The following is a 17,992-nucleotide window of genomic DNA, read 5'->3' as shown; positions in this document are numbered from 1 at the left end:
CTGTTGTGGTGTGGTTTTCAGCACACAGGTTCTGTACATGTTTGGTTAGATTTACACTTAAATATTATATTTTTTCTGTGTGATTGTAAATGGTAGTGTATTTTTCATTTCAGCATCCATTTTAATTTTTGTGTTCATTGCTACTATATAGAAATATGATTGATTTTTATATGTTCATCTCATATCCTTATTAGTTTTAGCGTTTGGGCGGGGGGGAAGATTTCTTAGGATTTTGTACATAGACAACAATGTCATCTGCCAATAGGGACAGTTTTATTTCTTGCATTCCAAACTGTATGACTTTTTAAAATCACCTGTTTAAAATTTAAATGCATTTCTCCCTCCAGTATTCTACTTCCATTTTTATAATAGAATTCAAAGAAGGAGATTTAAATAATTACATTAAGATTCTTTATCTAGGGATTACCTATTACAGAGAAATCAGAGCAGACCAAGATTTTTGTGGGTTTGAAATTTATACAATTTGGGGACCCTCTTTAAGAAAAAGAATATGAGATTATAAATACAAAATTAGGTACAAGGCCTTGAAATTCGAAATACAAAATTAGGTAGGAGGTTGTGCAAGTAAGGGGCCCTGATGTTTCATTAGCTTTATGGTAAATCCACTTCTGATAACAGTTTTACCATCAAAATCATCATCTTATTAGTTTCCTTTTCAGTGCTTATAGCCTGAAAAAAGATAATCTGTATTAAAAAGTAGATGACATAAGTACTTGCAATATAGGTGGGTGGCTAAGTGTAGTATTATAAAAGTAGAAGGCTTGTTAATCAAATAATTTTACATGTATGAGTATTAAAAAGCCAGAGAAATCCTACATTTAGTATCTTTTATAATGTCAAGAATTCTTGTATGAAATAAGTAATCTATTTTCAAAAATTAAATTCCTGTGAACTGTTTTGTTTATAGCAGTAACTATAATTTACTTTTAAGTTCTCTCAGTTAGTCACTATGAGACAGAACTTTATGGGAACTTATCAGAACTTATATGCACCATGATTCTTAAATAGAAGACATTACCTTGATCAAAAAAACCCCGAAACACTTCATTCTGGAGAAAAAGTTCTTATCACCTAATAATATTATTTTCTTCATAATACTCTCAGAAAATAAAAGTAGCATAAATTAAGAGAGAGCATTGTATTTTCTTCAGAAGCAGTCCATAAACCCTGACTGAGCGTATTTTACTTCAGGTCAGCATCCTCCATTCTCATGCAGTTAGAAAAACAATTAAAATTAACACATGACAAGCAATTAATACAAACTATTGTATGTGATGGTAAACCTATCATTTGTTATTGTAGTCAGCCTATAATTCCATACTAGTCTTATATGTTTAACGACATACAGACTTTAAATGTTTCATCAATCAAATAATTCCTACTCCATCTTTTTTTTATTCACTTTTCAGCCTGCTGCAGTCTGGTTTTTACTCCACATACACAAACCGTTCTCTTCAAGGTCAAGATGACCTCTGTTTCTAAATCCAGTCAACACTTTTCAAATGAAAACAAATCTACTTGAAACCCACCTATACCAGAACTTGCAGCCCAGGTTGCCTAGTCTGGCAAACAAGGGCCTTCATAGTCCTACCCCCGTTTATTTCTACAGCCTTAATTCCCCTTTTTCCCTTCCTCAGCCTCTCTACTCCATTCATGCTGAACTGCTTGTGGCTCCCCTGAAGGCTCTCTGAGCCTTTGTGAAGCCATTTCCTCCCTTGCCCTGGCTAACTCATCCTCTAGGACTCCCCTTAGATGTCTCTCCATCTGGGAAGCCAGCATTCCCTGACCTTCCAAGGTCGAGTTAGTTGCCTCCTCCTTGCACCCACTGTGCTTGCTCCATCAAATTGTGTTATAGTGCCTTCACAGATGTTTGTCATTCCCTTCAGACTGTAATATCCTTAAGGACAAGGTGGTAAACCCAATGCTTCATTCATAGTATGTGTTCTACAAATACTTGTAGAAAAACTGAGGGACCAATAAAAAATTTAAAAATAAATGAACAATTTTTAGTATAAATACATAAATAACACATACACACAAACAATCCAGATGATTTTACATAGACATCTGACTAAGTTTTCCTTTCTATTCATAAAATTCAACCAGAATGCATTTAAATTTTCAAGTAAAATGCATTAGTAGCTAGCCAGCATATAATCACCTAATTAAATCTAATCAGCAAATTAAACACTGATAGCATCATATAGCAGTAAAACCAATAATTTTGTATACGTTACTGCCCATAAATAGTTTGGCTAGTAGGTTTTATTTTTCATAGAACTTACTGACTTAATAGACTACTTAAAAATCTTACAGTCACTAGCTTTATAACAATTTTATAATTTAGGAACAATCTTTTAATCAGTTTTAAGAGATTTAATCAGTTTTAAGAGTTCTAAGAGCTTTCTCATATAAATGTTATTTCCATAAATTGGAGACTAGTCAAACTTAATGCATTACTGCTTACAAATAATATCAGAAACACTAGTTCATTTTAATTTGCAGAGGACTTTTGAGTTTGGATGTGTCTTAAATATTCTATGTGCTTTAAAACCTCACTATTGTGCAAATGAAATAGGGACTTGCTATGGTTTGAATGTTTCTTCCCTCCAAAAACTCATGTTGAAATTTAGTTGCCTTTATGATAATAATAGGAGGTGGGACCTTTGTGAGGTGGGGCCCTCATGGGTGGGATAAATGCCATTACAAATGGACAGGTTCAGTTCCCTTTTGCCTCTTTGCCCTGCCTTCTGCCGTATGAGGACACAGCATTCCTCCCCTCTGGAGGATGCAGCAAGAAGATCCTTGCCAGATGCCACTGTCTTAATCTCAGACTTCTGAGTCTCCAGAACTGTGAGCCAATAAATTTCTGTTCATTATAAATTACTCAGTCTCAGGTATTCTGTTATAGTAACACAAACAGACTAAGAGAAGAAGACTCAAAAGAATAAGACACTTTTAGAAATTTGCGCTTTAAGAAATCTAATTGCAAAAACTAAAACACACATAAATTAACTCTATTGTATTTCCCAGGTCCCTTAAGCAAACAGTCCCTTCAGGTTCTTCAATATTCCAAAGAAAATGGTAGCAACAGAGTCACAAAAGAAAGCTGATAAGCATTTGTTGAAGCTAATTACTCTTCAAAAAAAAGGGGGGATGGAAGGAAAGGTGAAGTTTTCTTGACATTCTCATGGTGTGTGTTCTGTGAGACTCTTCAACTGAACTATAGCTTCCAAGACAAACCTAACTATTCATTCAATCATTCATCCAACACATTTTTGTCGAGAATCTATTCCACAGCAAGCATTGACACAGGACAGAAACAGCCCCTGCCTTTGTGGAGCATAGGGTCACTTGTAATGAATGTTTGACAGCAGCTTATTACTGCAAACAAACAAACAAACTGAATCTCTTGACTCTTACCCAAAACCTTTATCATTTTACTCTACTATTATAAACTATTCCTCAGGCCTGGATAATTATCTTTCAAATGTGTATTACGTGTCTTGAAAGATACCAGCCAGTATTTCAGATTCACTTCTGTTTAGGGGAATAAAAAGCCCTCAATGCTCATGAAACTGCAATAGCTTCTCTCTCTTCCTCTTTCATTTCTTACTCTCAGTCCATATTTTTCTCTTCTGTGTTCTTCTTCTAGTTCCTCTATCAGCCAATGATACCATATCCACCTGCTTTCCCATGAAAGAAACCCAAGAGTCATCTGAGCTTTCTTCCTACCACCATCACCATGTCCTAAACAACCTGCTTCTTTAACATCCCTTAACTCTGACATCTTTTCCTCATCCATTACCTGAAAAATTCAAATAGGTTTTCAGCTGCCTGTCACCTCACATCTCCTCTCAAAAATTTATCACCACCCCCTCCACCACCAATGTGATATTTATAAAAAAAAATTTAAATGTGAGTCATCAATCCCCTTCCTAAACTTCACCAAGGGACTGTCAAGGTCACCCTTTCCTGGATCTTCATCTCCCACTATTGCCTCCCACCCCACCTTGAACCTATGTTTAAACAAAACCCAGTGTTCATGGCTCCCTAAATAATTCTATGATGCCTTTGTGCCTTTGTATATGATGTGTTGTTTTCTCTCTCTAAAACATCCAACCCTCCAGTATTTGTATAGTAAAACCCTATCTTCCTGTGAAATCTATCTCAAGCATCACTTGCTTTAGCACCTTTGACTCCTCAGTTGGAATTATGCATTGTCTGTCTCCTCTTCCAGATTAGGATGGGCCAAAGACTGGGCCTTCTTATTTGTATCCTTCATACCCAGCCCAGAGCCTGGACTATAGTAGGCTCTCAAAAATTCTTTCAGAATAAATGGAGGATGAATATTACATAAGATAAGAATCAAGCTCTCTCTGCTCCACCATTTTCACAATGTAATACTCTGCCATACTGTCACCACCACCAAGGCTCTCACCAGATGTGTTCCCTGGACTTTGGACTTCCCAGCCTCGTAAACTATAAGCAATAAATTTTGTTTTCTTTACAGTTCCATGTATTTTGTTATAAGCAACATAAACAGACTGATACAGAAAATTGGTACTAGATAAGTGGGGTGTTGCTTATAACAAATAATTGAAAATGTGGAAACATCTTTGGAACTGGGTGTTGAGGAGAGGCTGGAGGAATTTGGAGGAACAGGCTAGAAAAAAGCTTAGATGCTGGTAAAATTTAAAAGGCAAGAATACCGGGTTTGGAATGTTTTAGAGATAGGTTAAATGGTGGTGACCAGAATTCTGATAGAAATATGGACTATAAAGACCATTCCAAGGAGGTCTCAGATGTAAATGAGAAGGAACTTATTAGAAACTAGGGTAAAGATCACCATTGCTATGAACTGGCAAGGAACTTGGCTGCATTGTGTTCATAACTGAGGATATTGTGGAAGTTAGAACTTAAGAGTTGTGAAACCAGAGTTATTTGGCAGAAGAAGTTTCTAAGCAGCAAAACATTTAGGAAGCTGCATGGCTACTTGTAAAAGCCTATGCTGAGTTATGGTGGCAAAACCATGACATAAAGCCAGAATTTAAAAGGGAAGCAGAGTGTAAAGATCTGGAAAATTTGCAGACTGGTCATGTGGTAGAGAAGCAGAGAGCATTTTCAGAAGAAAAATGCAATGATGTTAAGAAGATTAGTACAAAAGAAAGGGATTATCAAGAGAAGGAGGAAAAGGCCCTAAAGGCATTTCAGAAGTCTCTGGAGCTGATCCTTCCATTACAGGCCCAAAGGCCTAGGGAGACAGAATCATCTTGGGGAACAAGCCTGAAGTGCCTCCACAGGCTTGCTGCCCAGGGTCACCTCGGGAAGCTGCTTCCAGCACCAGCATCCCAGCTGCTTTGGCTTCTCCAGCCATGGCTAAATTAGCCCCAGGTATAACTGGATGAGCAGCTTTGGAAACACAAGCTGGAACCTTTGTGGTGTCCATGTGGTGTTAGGTCTGCAGGCTTGAAGAATACCAGAGCTGTGAAGGCTTGGGAGCCTCCACCCACATTTCAAAGGATATATGGAAAAGTCTGGGGACCCAGGAAGAGATCTGTCACAGGGGCGGAGTCACTACATAGAGTCTTCACTAGAGGAAATGTGGGGTCAGAGTTGCAGCAGAAAAACCCATCAGTGCCACGCCTAGTGGAGCTGGGGGAGTGGGACCACCATGGAGACCCCAGAATTGTAGAGCTACCAACACACAACGCCAGTCTGTGAGAGCTGAAGCATCATCCAAAACCAGGAAAACCATAGGAGTGGAGCTGCCCAAGGACTTGAGGACCCAACCCCCACATCAGCAAGCAGAGGATGTGGAACATGAAGTCAAGGTACATGATTTGCCAGCTTTGAAATTTAATGCCTGCCCTGCTGGGTTTTGGACTTGTTTGGAATGTATTACACCTTTCTTTTGGCCTATTTTTCCCTTTTTGAATGGGAATATGTACCCTATGTTTGTTCCACCATCGTATCTTGGAAGTAGATAACTTGTTCTGAATTCACAGAACGGACTTTGAACTTTGGACTTTTGAGTTGAAACAAGACTTTGGGGAAGAAATGAATGTATGTGTACATGAAAAAGACATGAATTTGGGGGAGCCAGGGGTGAAATGCCTTGGGTTGAATGTCCCCCTAATCTTAATCCCTACTGTAACCGTCAAGGGTGGGAAATCCTATTAGGGTAATTGAAAGATAGGGCCTTGAAGAGGTGATTAGATTGTGGGACTATGCCATAGTGAATGTATTAATAATGGTAGTCAGGGGTGTGGGTCTGAGGACTTTAAAATGAGAGTGCATGAGGAACTATTTCTCTCTCTGCTCCACCATTTTTGCAATGTGATACTCTGCTGTCACTGTCGCCACCACCAAGGCTCTCACCAGATGCATTCCCTGGACTTTGGACTTCCCAGCCTCAGAAACTATAAGTAATAAATTTTTTCCTTATTTTAAAAAAAAAAAAAAAAAAAAAAGAGTCAAGAAAACAGGATTCCAAACTCAGCCCTGCTACTAAATGTGTGTCTGTCTGTCTGTTTCAGGTAAGTTTCTACATAATAAAGGAGGGGGATTAGAGCCTTCAGCTCTGAAGTGTAATCATAAAAAGAACACGAATAGCTTCATCCAACAACAGACACAGTCCCTGGGGAGGATGAGAAGAGGGCAGCATTGTGATCCAGATTTTTCTCCCTGGCCAAAGCCTCCCACACTGATTCTTAAAGAAAGGTGCTTGTGAAAACAGAGACTCAGGAAGGTGTTTCTACTATTGACTATGTAAATATTGATGTCCAATACAATTCCACTTTGGTGCCCATGTGGCAAACTATAGCTCGAGATGAAGCAAGTGACATTTCTCACTTCTACTTGGGACAAGGGCAGTTTCAGAGCATTGGAAGCTCCAGGAAATAGTGTCACTTTGGAAATTCAAGTGCTCCAGTCCAACTGCAGGAGCCACAGTGCCCAGTGGAATACCTTAGACTATGTCCTCAGGCTCAGCAGCTCTCAGCTGTCAGAGAGGTGAGAAGGACATTGTCATGAGCCCAGGTGAGACCCCCGCAGGCTTGCCCTGCCCAGAAGAACAGACATTGGGGCAGAAGGTCCTGCAGTAAAAAACAGATATAAAAGCCAGAAAACAGATTATTATTCTCAATGTGGGCCTGCTGTGGCCTGGAGTCACTCCAGTAACAAAATACAAATGGAGCCAGTCCTGCCCTCTAGCAAAGAAGCTAATCTGCTCTTGGATCACTCACTTAATGTCCTTGGGCCTTTGTTTTTTTCATGTCTCTTTAATAAACATATATGGAACACCAACCAGAGCCACTCTGCTGAGTGCTGCAGATGCCAAAAATAATATGACCTGTTCCCTCAAGGAGCTTTTGGTGGTGGAGACAAACACACAGATGCACATACACGCAGAAATCATAGACCATAGGTCAATGTAATGAAAGGGGAAATACATATGGTGCTGTCATAGTGCAGACAACTATTTAATGCAACCTTGAAGGGTCAGAAAATAGAAGGGATAATTTTCCCATGAAAGCCATATTTCCAATCAACTGAAGTGGAGCATGATTATTGTATTAGACGGTTTCTGTTGCTTATAACAAAATAGTTGAAACTGGGTGATTTATAAAGAAAATGAAATTTTTTACTTACAGTTTCTGAGCCTGGGAATTCTGAAGTCGATATGTGGTGGTGACAGTAACCCAGGGGTCCAACATTGCAAGATGGTGGAAGCAGAGAGAGCAGAGACAGAACAAAGAGTAACCTCCTCTTCACTCTCTTTCTAAAGCCCTCAGAGCCACGCCCTTGACCGCCATTAGTAATCCATTCACTACTACACGGTCTTACAATCCAATCACCTCTTCAATGCTCCACCTTTCAATTACCATAATAGGATTTCCCACTCTCTTAATAGTCACAGTGGGAGCTAAGTTTCTAATGCCTAAAACTTGGGGGACACAATTCAAGCTGCAGTGAGTTGTGGGGGTGCATAATTCAATTCACTACAGTTATTATTCCAGGAAATTACAGTAGTCCAATTCAGTAGTGATCAGAACCTAGGGCTGGAGACTGTTCATAGAGAAAATCAAATATAAGCTTTCCCAAACATTACACAATATGAGGAAATATTTAAAATAATATAATGCTGAACAAGAATAAAGCAATATGGTATAAAATCTTATACACAGGTAAAATATGCTATAAAATAACAACATCGTCTATATTTGCATATATACTTAGAATAAATACAGAGAGAGAGAGAGAGCACTGCACACATATAGACGAGCCTGGAAAGAAATACAACAATGTTGACAGTGGTTGTTTCTTAGGTTGATAATATTTATACCATTTTCATTATGGATGATTTTAATTTACATCTTTACATTTTTATATGTTTTATAAAATATCTACAGTGAGCATTGATTACTTTTATAATTAGAAAAAAACAGATGTTACTGTTAAAAAGAGTCATTAGGAAGAAGGAAGCTATGGAATGTTTAGAAGTATGATAAATTCATTTCATTTTTAAATGTTAGCAACCTGCTGAAAGTAAGTTTCTAATCAAGGTTGTCATTTTAAAACCTACTGTTACGTTCATTTAATATACTTCTGCAGAGGAAAAATAGCTACTATTTTGTCTAAAATGTAGCTTATTCACACATTTTTTTAAATTGCTAGTTATTAGTTATTAATCAGCTCCAGACCATGATTTCTGAAAGTGTTTGAAAGAAGACTAAGTGATAGAAACTCAGCATGTGTATACAGCACAACCCCATTTTCTTCACCAATTAATAGTAACTAGGAGAGAAAATAACTCCTTAATATAGCATCAACATAAATCAGACTGAGACTTCACAATACATGAAAGAGAAAAAAACAATTATTCATACAATTTGCCATATATTTAAGCCAGCCGTCTGAAAGCTCGAGACTCAGAGTAAGTTTTTTTTTTTATGTATCTCAGGGTGATCAATTGAGCCAGGAGCCACTTTATATCACACACAGTACTCAACACAGTCTTTCCAAGCTAAACATTCAATGAAAAAATGAGGAGGATGAGGACAAAGATGACACTATGAAGTGTCTGTACTATTCATTCCATAAACATCTATTGAGTATCTACCAAGTGCCAGCTTTTGCTCTGCAATACAAAGATAGGACTATCAATTGCAACTCCCAGACAGGTGGGACCTGCATTCGTATGAGCTAAGGCCAGCGTCGTAGAAGCTTGCAGCAGGGGCAGGTATGAGGGTCACTTGCCCAAGATCTGCAGAGCACATCATTGAGTGAAGATAATATAAAGGTCATCTCTAGGAGAAATAACAATATCAAAGCAAGCTGACCAAGAGAATTGTCTGTCCAAAGGGGATATAAGCTGAGAAGAGGACTCCTAGTAGGAAGCAATGGGACAGAAATCAAAACAGACAAGAGGATTCATAATATAGGGACAGGTGGAGAAATTTCCTGAGGCAAAGTGCATTCTGCATAAAGCTTCATAGAGCGTATTCTGCAACGTGGGCTGCTAAGAAGATGGAAAAATTCAGTCCCAGTTCAAGAAGATCACAACCTGGTGAAAGAGAGAGATAAAACTCATTTCTTTCTGCACATGTACATGTCAGCTCCACCCAACAGCTCCCTAAGGGCTGGCAACATGCCTCAGTCAAACGCTCAATGTGTGTTGTGTGGATGAATGATGATCATGAAGATTAATTATGTCAAATAGACAAAGGAGGCTGTAAATAAAGAGATATTGCAGGGAAGTAGGGAAGTGGAATGCGCCAAAGATTGGAAGTCAAGACATGTGGTCCTAGTCCTTGGCTCTGGCACTAACTAGCGTTAACTTGGACAAGTCCTCTAAGCTCTAAGTTTCATGAGGGAGTTGGAGCAAATGGTTGCTAAGATCCACTTTTTTTTTCTTTTTCTTTTTCCTAAATCAGATTGGAAAGTTTTTTCTGATCCTGCCATCCTTGCAACTGAATTGAACAAGTTCAGCAGTGTTTTGTAACTCTTGCCCCTTTTAAAAATTAACTACAATAGAGCATCTGCTTGAACAGAGTTCTTTAACAAAAAAAAAAAAAAAAAAGCTTAAATGCTTAAATCCAAGCAATATCCTTCAATATCTCTCTTGTGGATATGTAAACTTTTAACCTCTTACCTTGAGTAGAGTTTCCACATTTGCCCTATTTAATCAACAATAAAAATCGGATATGTCATTCTTTATATTTTATCCGTTAGCAGCATGCTATAAATTCCAAGTAGAAAGGGTTTTTTTCCCCAGACTTTCCACATTCTACAGTGAAAAAGAAGTTAATGCTAGTTTATCAAAATAATTTATGCTTTAAAATTCCTCTAAGAGCAGAGAGAAAATAATAATGTCCATTCTATTTCTTGGCTTTGGTCTTAGCAGTTCCACTGGTATAGGTTATGCCATACCAAGGGAAAAAATCAAGTATTAGTCTTACTAATGCTATTGTACATGTTTAAAATTCTAGATATCAACATATACAAAGTAGCTATGATTTTGTTTTGAACCATTGTTTCCTAAAATATTAATTTGAATATTTTCAAAAAGATTTTAAAACCTGTTTTGTCAGCTATAATCAGTATCAAGATGTAAGATTCTGTATTTACAAAAGAACAGATGAAAAGCATTTCTATTCTAATAATAATCCACAAAGTGAAGGAAAAAAATAATTCAATTAAGGTAATATAAAATCGGAAAGTAAAACATAGAAAATTCTAAAAATCAACAAAATATTATAGGACGATTTCAAACTGGCAAAAGTGGAAAAGTGATGATCCAGTTCTTTAAATTATATATTGAAAAAAAATTACTAATTTTCAGAGGGTATCACTTCTAATTTCATGCTCCATAATACAATCATCTTGAAACCCTATCAGCCTTAATTAGCCAAATGAAGTTTCCGGAAAAGCTAAATTTAAAGGAGATAGGGAGGAACTTGTAGCTGAAAACCAAAAAAAAGCTTCACATCTGTGTCCGCATCTGAAGTTGCTCTGTAAGGTCTGATAACTTGTTAGAAAGCAATCTTTTCTGCAAGGCAATGGATTTACATCATTCATTTTTATCTCTCCAAGGAAATTCTAATTACTGGTTCCAATCATTTCTGATTGATTTGCTTTTTATTCATCCAAGGTATTCTCTGCTCTATGATGAAATCAAGCCTCCAATAAAATTCCAAAAATTTCAGAACAATTTACAGGCTCCAGATGACTGAAAGTTTTCTCATGTTCATTTGGCATTCAAGAAGAGAGTTTCACCAAATGTATTCTGAAGAAGAGTACATCTGGCACTCACTAAAACAAAGCACTCAACAATGACATACTTGAGGCAAATTATATCGCTTAAATACAAATTTGCCAATATTCTTCGAGGCCAAAGCCGCAGTCCAAACTGCATGTATTTCAGCAAGCCCTCTTCAGAACTACAGGTCACCAGTCATATGTGCTATTCGGGGGATATTTTAGAATCAATTAAATACACATTATCTTCTGTGTACAAGTTTATAATTGTTTACGTATTTCTTTTCTTTCAGGAAAAGATTTAGCATCTGCTGAAAGATTCCTTAAATTCATTCGTTCTCTTGGCCTTATGCTGACTCCAATTCAGTTACAAAAAACAACATAGAATCAAAGAATTTTAGCACTAAAAAGAATGTTAGAAACCATCTCTTCCAAGGACTTATTTCGGTTATGGCAAGTATATCTGAAATCCATATGTGTGTTCACCATGAAAATATGTTCATGGATAATAGTGGTAAATGTAACTATTCAAAAATATTGAATTTTTAAGTATCAACATGAAATAAGCCCAAGACAATAAATGACTTAAACATTATTCTTGCAAGAGTACATAACAGGGATATCAGTTGTCAGTGATCAGTTTTAACAATTCACTAAGAATACTAGTATTTACCAATGAACGCTTTCTATAAAAGGCAGAGGTTTATTCAGCCAATTTCAGTTCCAACTTGGCTTCTCCTTCAACAGCTTCATAACAATATACTTTTACAAATCGTGTGGACCCAAACATTGCCTGGTTTGGCTACATGGCCAGAAATTATAGGGGAATTCTGTGATTCATGTCTTGGTCTCTAGCATGTCAGGGATACCTACTGTGGGTCCTTGTTGAACATAGTCAGCCTACACCTCGATTAGCCACTCTTAGCCATGCTAATAGGACACATTTCATTCAGACACACACTCTAAAGGATACGAAGACTTAAAAGCACAGTGCACATTGCTTGTCATCCAACATTTGTGAATTTCTTCTGAAACTGTGAATTTTTTTCCCACCAAACAGATCTTCAACTCTTTAAAATCTCAGAATCCCCTGAGATCAGAGCAATTTAGCAAAGTGATTTTATTGCAATCTCCATGCATCCAGTTTGAATCTCCATTCAATCCATGCATCCAGTTTGAATCTCCGTAGTTGCACTTCACTAAAGAAATCAACCATGCTTCTTTCTGTCGGTGCAATCCTAAATTCACTTGGTGGTGAAGAGGGAGTAACGCAGAGCATTTAGAGCAGGGGTTCTGGCACCAGACAGCCTGCCGTAAATCCCTAGTCTGCTTCTCACTAGCTGTGTGACCTGCAGCAAGTTACCTAACTGCTCTGTGACTCAATTTCCTTTTCAGTAAAATAGGGATAATAACAATGCTGTTGATTTAGCATACATAAAATGTTTACTGCAGCTTCTGGCACAGTGCAAGTGCTATATAAGTGTTAGTTATTACTATTTATTATCAGTAAGGAAATATAATTTTTTTATACTTTTAATTTTTGAAATTTAAAAAGTTAGATATCTTAGAGCCATTTATTCCAAAAATACCTTCATCTCAAGGTGTTGCTCTGTAAGGAGCTACATATTTCCATGACCCAGTCAGCAAACTGCAGCAGAATAAGTGTCCAAACCTTTTTTCTTCTAAATATCTCATAAACTAGAGATAGTTACAAACAAAAGTATGAAGAAAATTTTTAACCTTAACGACTTATCCTAGTAGCATGAATCTGATTTACTAAGCTCATGGCATAGATCAACGCATGTTAATCCACCACAATCAATAACAATAACAATAGAAATAGCTATATGCAAGGAACTGTAGTAAGGGCTTTATGTGTATTTTTTGGTTTAATACTTATAAAAACTCTATGAGATAGGAACTATCATAATCCCCCTTTACAAAAGAGGAAATTGAGGCCTAGAGTGATTAGCTAACCTTCCCAGGTTCACACAGCCAGCGAGTGGCACAGTCAAGATTTGAACCCAGGCTCTCTGGCTTCAAGCCTCATGCTCCCCGTCCCCCTCATTGAGAGTTATCTTAGGGTGTATCTGCCATTCCTGAGCCAATCACTGCAGCTACAGGAGATTTGGTGTTATGACTGGCAGGGCCTGGGCACATGCTCACCTATTGAATCAGAGGAAAAATAAATTTCACATAAATCATATGGACTGGAAATGCTCTAGGCCAAACATGCTATCTGGATTTAAAGATAAGTAAGTATCAGCCAGGCAAAGGATATGAATGAAGTAAGGGCTCAGGGGGATGCCCCAGCTACCAGACTTCCTTATAGTTCACAGAAACAGGCCTGATGCCTGGAAGTCTTGACAACCTCGGTAGAATGGGTTGTCTTCCAGTCAGAGGAACATGGAACAGTGCTCTTTGTGTTCCCAGTCTCATCAGCACATGGAAATAACTTAAGCCACTACAGAAGGCAACAATTCTGCCACGTCGCCAGGCCTAATGGCCAGATCCTGGCCTTGACATTCTTGTGTGGGCACGGGGCTATTTCCCTAATATATACTTTAGGGCCTAAGAGTTTTCTGTTTGTGTAGACTAAGGGGCATTCAGTGGGCAGAACTGCTCATGGCTTACCACTACAACAGTTGGTTTCCAAGGAGAAGCAGGATGTTATTACCAGAAGAAGACAGAATAGATGAGGAACAGGTAAAAACAATGTGATAACTACAAGTAAGCACAATAAAATAACTACAGATAAATGTTGTTACCTGGTTAACATGCATGCATAACTGACTCAAAGAAGTTGGGTGACTGACATAGTTACCCAGCTAGTGCATGGCAAAGTCCAGGCAAGAACTCCTGGCTGTCTGTCCGATTTCTTCCTACTATACTTTTCCACTGCAAAAACCTTTAAGTGTGCCTGGAACTTAGAGGTTTCCCAAGACAGAACGTACAGTGCAAAAGATGTAGAAGTCCTGGGCAAACCAAGACAAGTTGATCACTCTTCTGTTAATCCCCATGTAAACTGTTACATCTTTACTTACTTCTTACTGAGTTCATTCTTTCATGATTTCACTTTCCAGTTGCCCACACACCAATGAATATTCTTCATCAGGTTTTAACCACAGGACTTGTTGGCTCCTTAACTCAATTGATTAAACACCATGTGGAGTCTGGAGACCTCTACTTATTTTCAGTGAATTTTTAAAAGGTAAATATTAAAGAAAACACAACAATATAAAGTTTTCTTTGTAATACACATAATATCTGCCAAAATGGGGAACAGAGGATTCGCTTATAAAACCTGTTTACTGGTTACTTTTCAAATCACCTGAAAAGGAGCCAGAGTTGCCTTCCTGACACAGTGACTGTTAAAGGGAGATTTCACATCTCAAATCTTTGAAAGTGTACACACACACACACACGCATGAACAAAGTAGACTGAGAAACTGATCCAAGCAGAAGTGGCTGGAATGCTCAGCTCGCCCAAGGACAGAAAACCTGGGAATCTCTCCCAAGAAACACTCAAGGCCTGACACTCTGGAGTACAGGGCCCAGGCAGAACACATCACAAGGGCCAGAGTCCCCAGAGTAGGAGGCTTCCTCAGGTTATCAGTGAGCACATTTTCTGCTGCAAGGAACTGAATACCTGTCTAAGACTTGTTTGAGCCATAAGGAAATATCTTATCTCACAAAACTGGAGTGCAGGGATAGGGCAGGGTCCAAGTTTGGCGGATTCTGAAGCTCAACAATCAGGGCTACACTATAACTTCCATGGTCCCTAGGCACTGTTGCCTTCATGGACCCCTTCTTCCACAAAAAAAATATATTTCTCAATTGCAATGTTATAAAGACAAATAGAATCTAGGCAGGCTGATATTAATTTTTTCTTCTGATTTTAAAAGAAATCAAAACATTGTGGAGGACCCCTAAAAGTATTATGGACCCTAGGATGAGTCGGACCAAGATTTTTTCTATTTGTTAGCCGTGCACAGTGCACATCAGCTAAGCTGCTTACCCGGGGCTGCCAGTGCCAGCTGTAACAATGGGCTCCATTGTCCCCCTCCACATCAGCCTGGAAAGCCTTTCTCCTAACTATGAAAAAGAAACCCTTCCTTACAGTTTTGATTCATCCCAAGTGGGACAATGGCCTACCACTGAAACAATAGCCATAGAGTGCCATTGCTAATTGCATTACCTTTAGACTAGTCAGGAGACACCATAGTCTTAGGAATGGAAATGATACCTAAATAATATTGGGTTACGTTAGGACAGAGGAATGGTCAACTATAGCCCTACCTCCCCATACCTTTAATATCTAAAAATTATTATTCACTTGTATTAGATATTCATCATGGGTATCTCACTCGATCCTCACAACAACCTTAGGATGTAGAGATTATCCTTCCCATTTTACAGAAGCAGGAATTGAGGTTTAGAGAGCTTAAAAGATTTGCCCAAGGTAGATTTTTTTAAATAGAACAAAAAATAAAAGAAAAAAAGTAATGAATTGGACTTCATCAAAATTAAAAATGTTTTCTCTCAAAAGGCAGCATTAAGAAATTGAAAAGGCAAGACAAAGACCAAAAGAAACTATTCAAAAAATATATATCTGACAAAGGACTTGCAGGAAGACTATATTTCTTAAAAACTCTTACAACTAATAATAAGACAAAAACAAACAATAACGAAATGAACAAAAGATTTGAATGGGCTCTTTACAAAGAAGACATATTGATGCACAATAAGCAGATTAAAAAAAAAAGTTCAACATCACTCATTTACACACCTAACATTTTAAGTGACTGACAATACCAGGTGTTGGCAAGGATTTGGAACAAATGGAATCTCACATATTGCTGATGGGAACGTAAAATGTACATTCACTTTAGAAAACAGTTTGGCACTTTCTTATAAAGTTAAACATACTCCTACCATATGATCTAGCAACCCACTCCTATGTATTCACCTAAAAGAAAAGAAATATATCTCCACACAAAGATTTTTACAGAAATGCCCATAACAGCTTTATTCATAAACAATCCAAATATCTATCAACAGGTGAACAGATAAACAAATTAGGGTATATCCACACAATGGAATACTACTCAGCAATAAAAAGGAATGAGCTTCTGATACACCTAGCAACAAGGATGCATCTCAAAAACAGGCTGAGTGAAGGAAGCCAGACACAAAAGAGTACCTACTCTATGATTGCATTCATATGAACTTCTGCTAAGAATGGTTGCAGGAGAACAAGGTGAGCAGGGAGACCAATTAGATTGCAATAAATCCAGTTGAAAATGGTGGTGGCCTAGACTTGGATGATTGCAAAGGAGATGATGAGAACTGGTCCCATTCTGGATATATGTTGAAGGTGGAGCCAACCAAGTTTTCTGAAGAATTGAATACAGGATGTGTGAGAAAAAGAGAAATCAAGAATGATCCAATGGTTCTGGATCTGAGCCAATCAAAAAGTGAAATTTCTATTAATTGAGATGGTGAAGCAGGTGGGTGGAGTAGGTTGGGAAAAAGAATGAGGAATGCAGACATATTCAGTGTGAAATGTCCATTACATGTCCCAATGAAGTGAGGTCAGTAGTTGGATATATAGGAAAAGTTCCAGGCTGGAGGTAGAAATTTGGGAGTTTTCACCTCATTTTTCTGGAGAAAGGGCTGATGACAGGTAGAAAGAGTTCAAAAGAAACAGAAGAAAACATCTGGACAGATCTTTTTACTGTACAAAAAGCAAAGATCCATTTTGTTGAAAAGGTTGGAGGTCATTAATGATGGTGAGAGGAGGAAGTTACTAGAATTTTGGTAGTAAAAATCTTCAATACAATTAGCAAAACCCTGTATACCCGAGTAAGATTCAGGGAGCATAACGGAGCTCCTCTGATCTTGTCCAATACTGTGTGGCTTGCTGCCAAATTGGCAAGGTCTGTGTATCCCACTGGATACCCCAAAGATAAAGAGAGTGGCTTGCACCTGGCAACCTCTCTCTCCTGCAGTCTCTACCACCTCCCCACCTTTGGTCAGCAGGGAGGAGAAAAGAGCTGCTCCTCTCCCTTCCTCTGCTATTCCTCCTGCTCCTAGACAAAGTCCTTAAACCCCTCAGTTTGCAGGTTGTCTCATTCATGAAACTATATTTGGCAGTCTGCTTCTTAGAAGACAGTGCTGCCTTGAAAGCAAACTATTAATCGGACTTTAGAGTTGGAGGCTTCAGAGATAAGTGCAATCTGTGTGGTAGGATTTGAGGAAGCCAGAAAAAAAAAAATTACTTTTTTTCCCCCTCTCCAGATTCCTGAAATTCCACCATCAGTATGAAAGATGAAAGTAAAATGTCCAACTTTGAATGAGCAGTACTGGGAACTCCGGCAAGTGAACCAATGGCGAAGAGATAGGCTGGGGGTGAGAAAAGAGATCCATAAAAAACAGAAGTTTGAGAGAACAGAAACAAACCCCACCTCACCATTTTGTCAGTGTGAGTTCTCCTTGGCCCATTCCCAACACCTAGCACACAGCAGGTCACAAATATTTGTTAAATGAATGAATGAATCCTCAGTTTTCTCCATTTGAAGAAGCAGACACCCTCTCAAAAAAATAAAAAAGAAAAAGAAAAAAAAATCTTAAAGAAAAGGCAAAAGGACCAGTTCTGTGAATGGGGTTAATTTACTCTCCTAGGATTCACTTACTGAAGAGAACAATT

Source organism: Cynocephalus volans, chromosome 14 (genome assembly GCF_027409185.1).
Source record: "Cynocephalus volans isolate mCynVol1 chromosome 14, mCynVol1.pri, whole genome shotgun sequence".
Taxonomy (NCBI): Eukaryota; Metazoa; Chordata; class Mammalia; order Dermoptera; family Cynocephalidae; genus Cynocephalus; species Cynocephalus volans.
Note: the sequence above shows the minus strand (reverse complement) of the source record.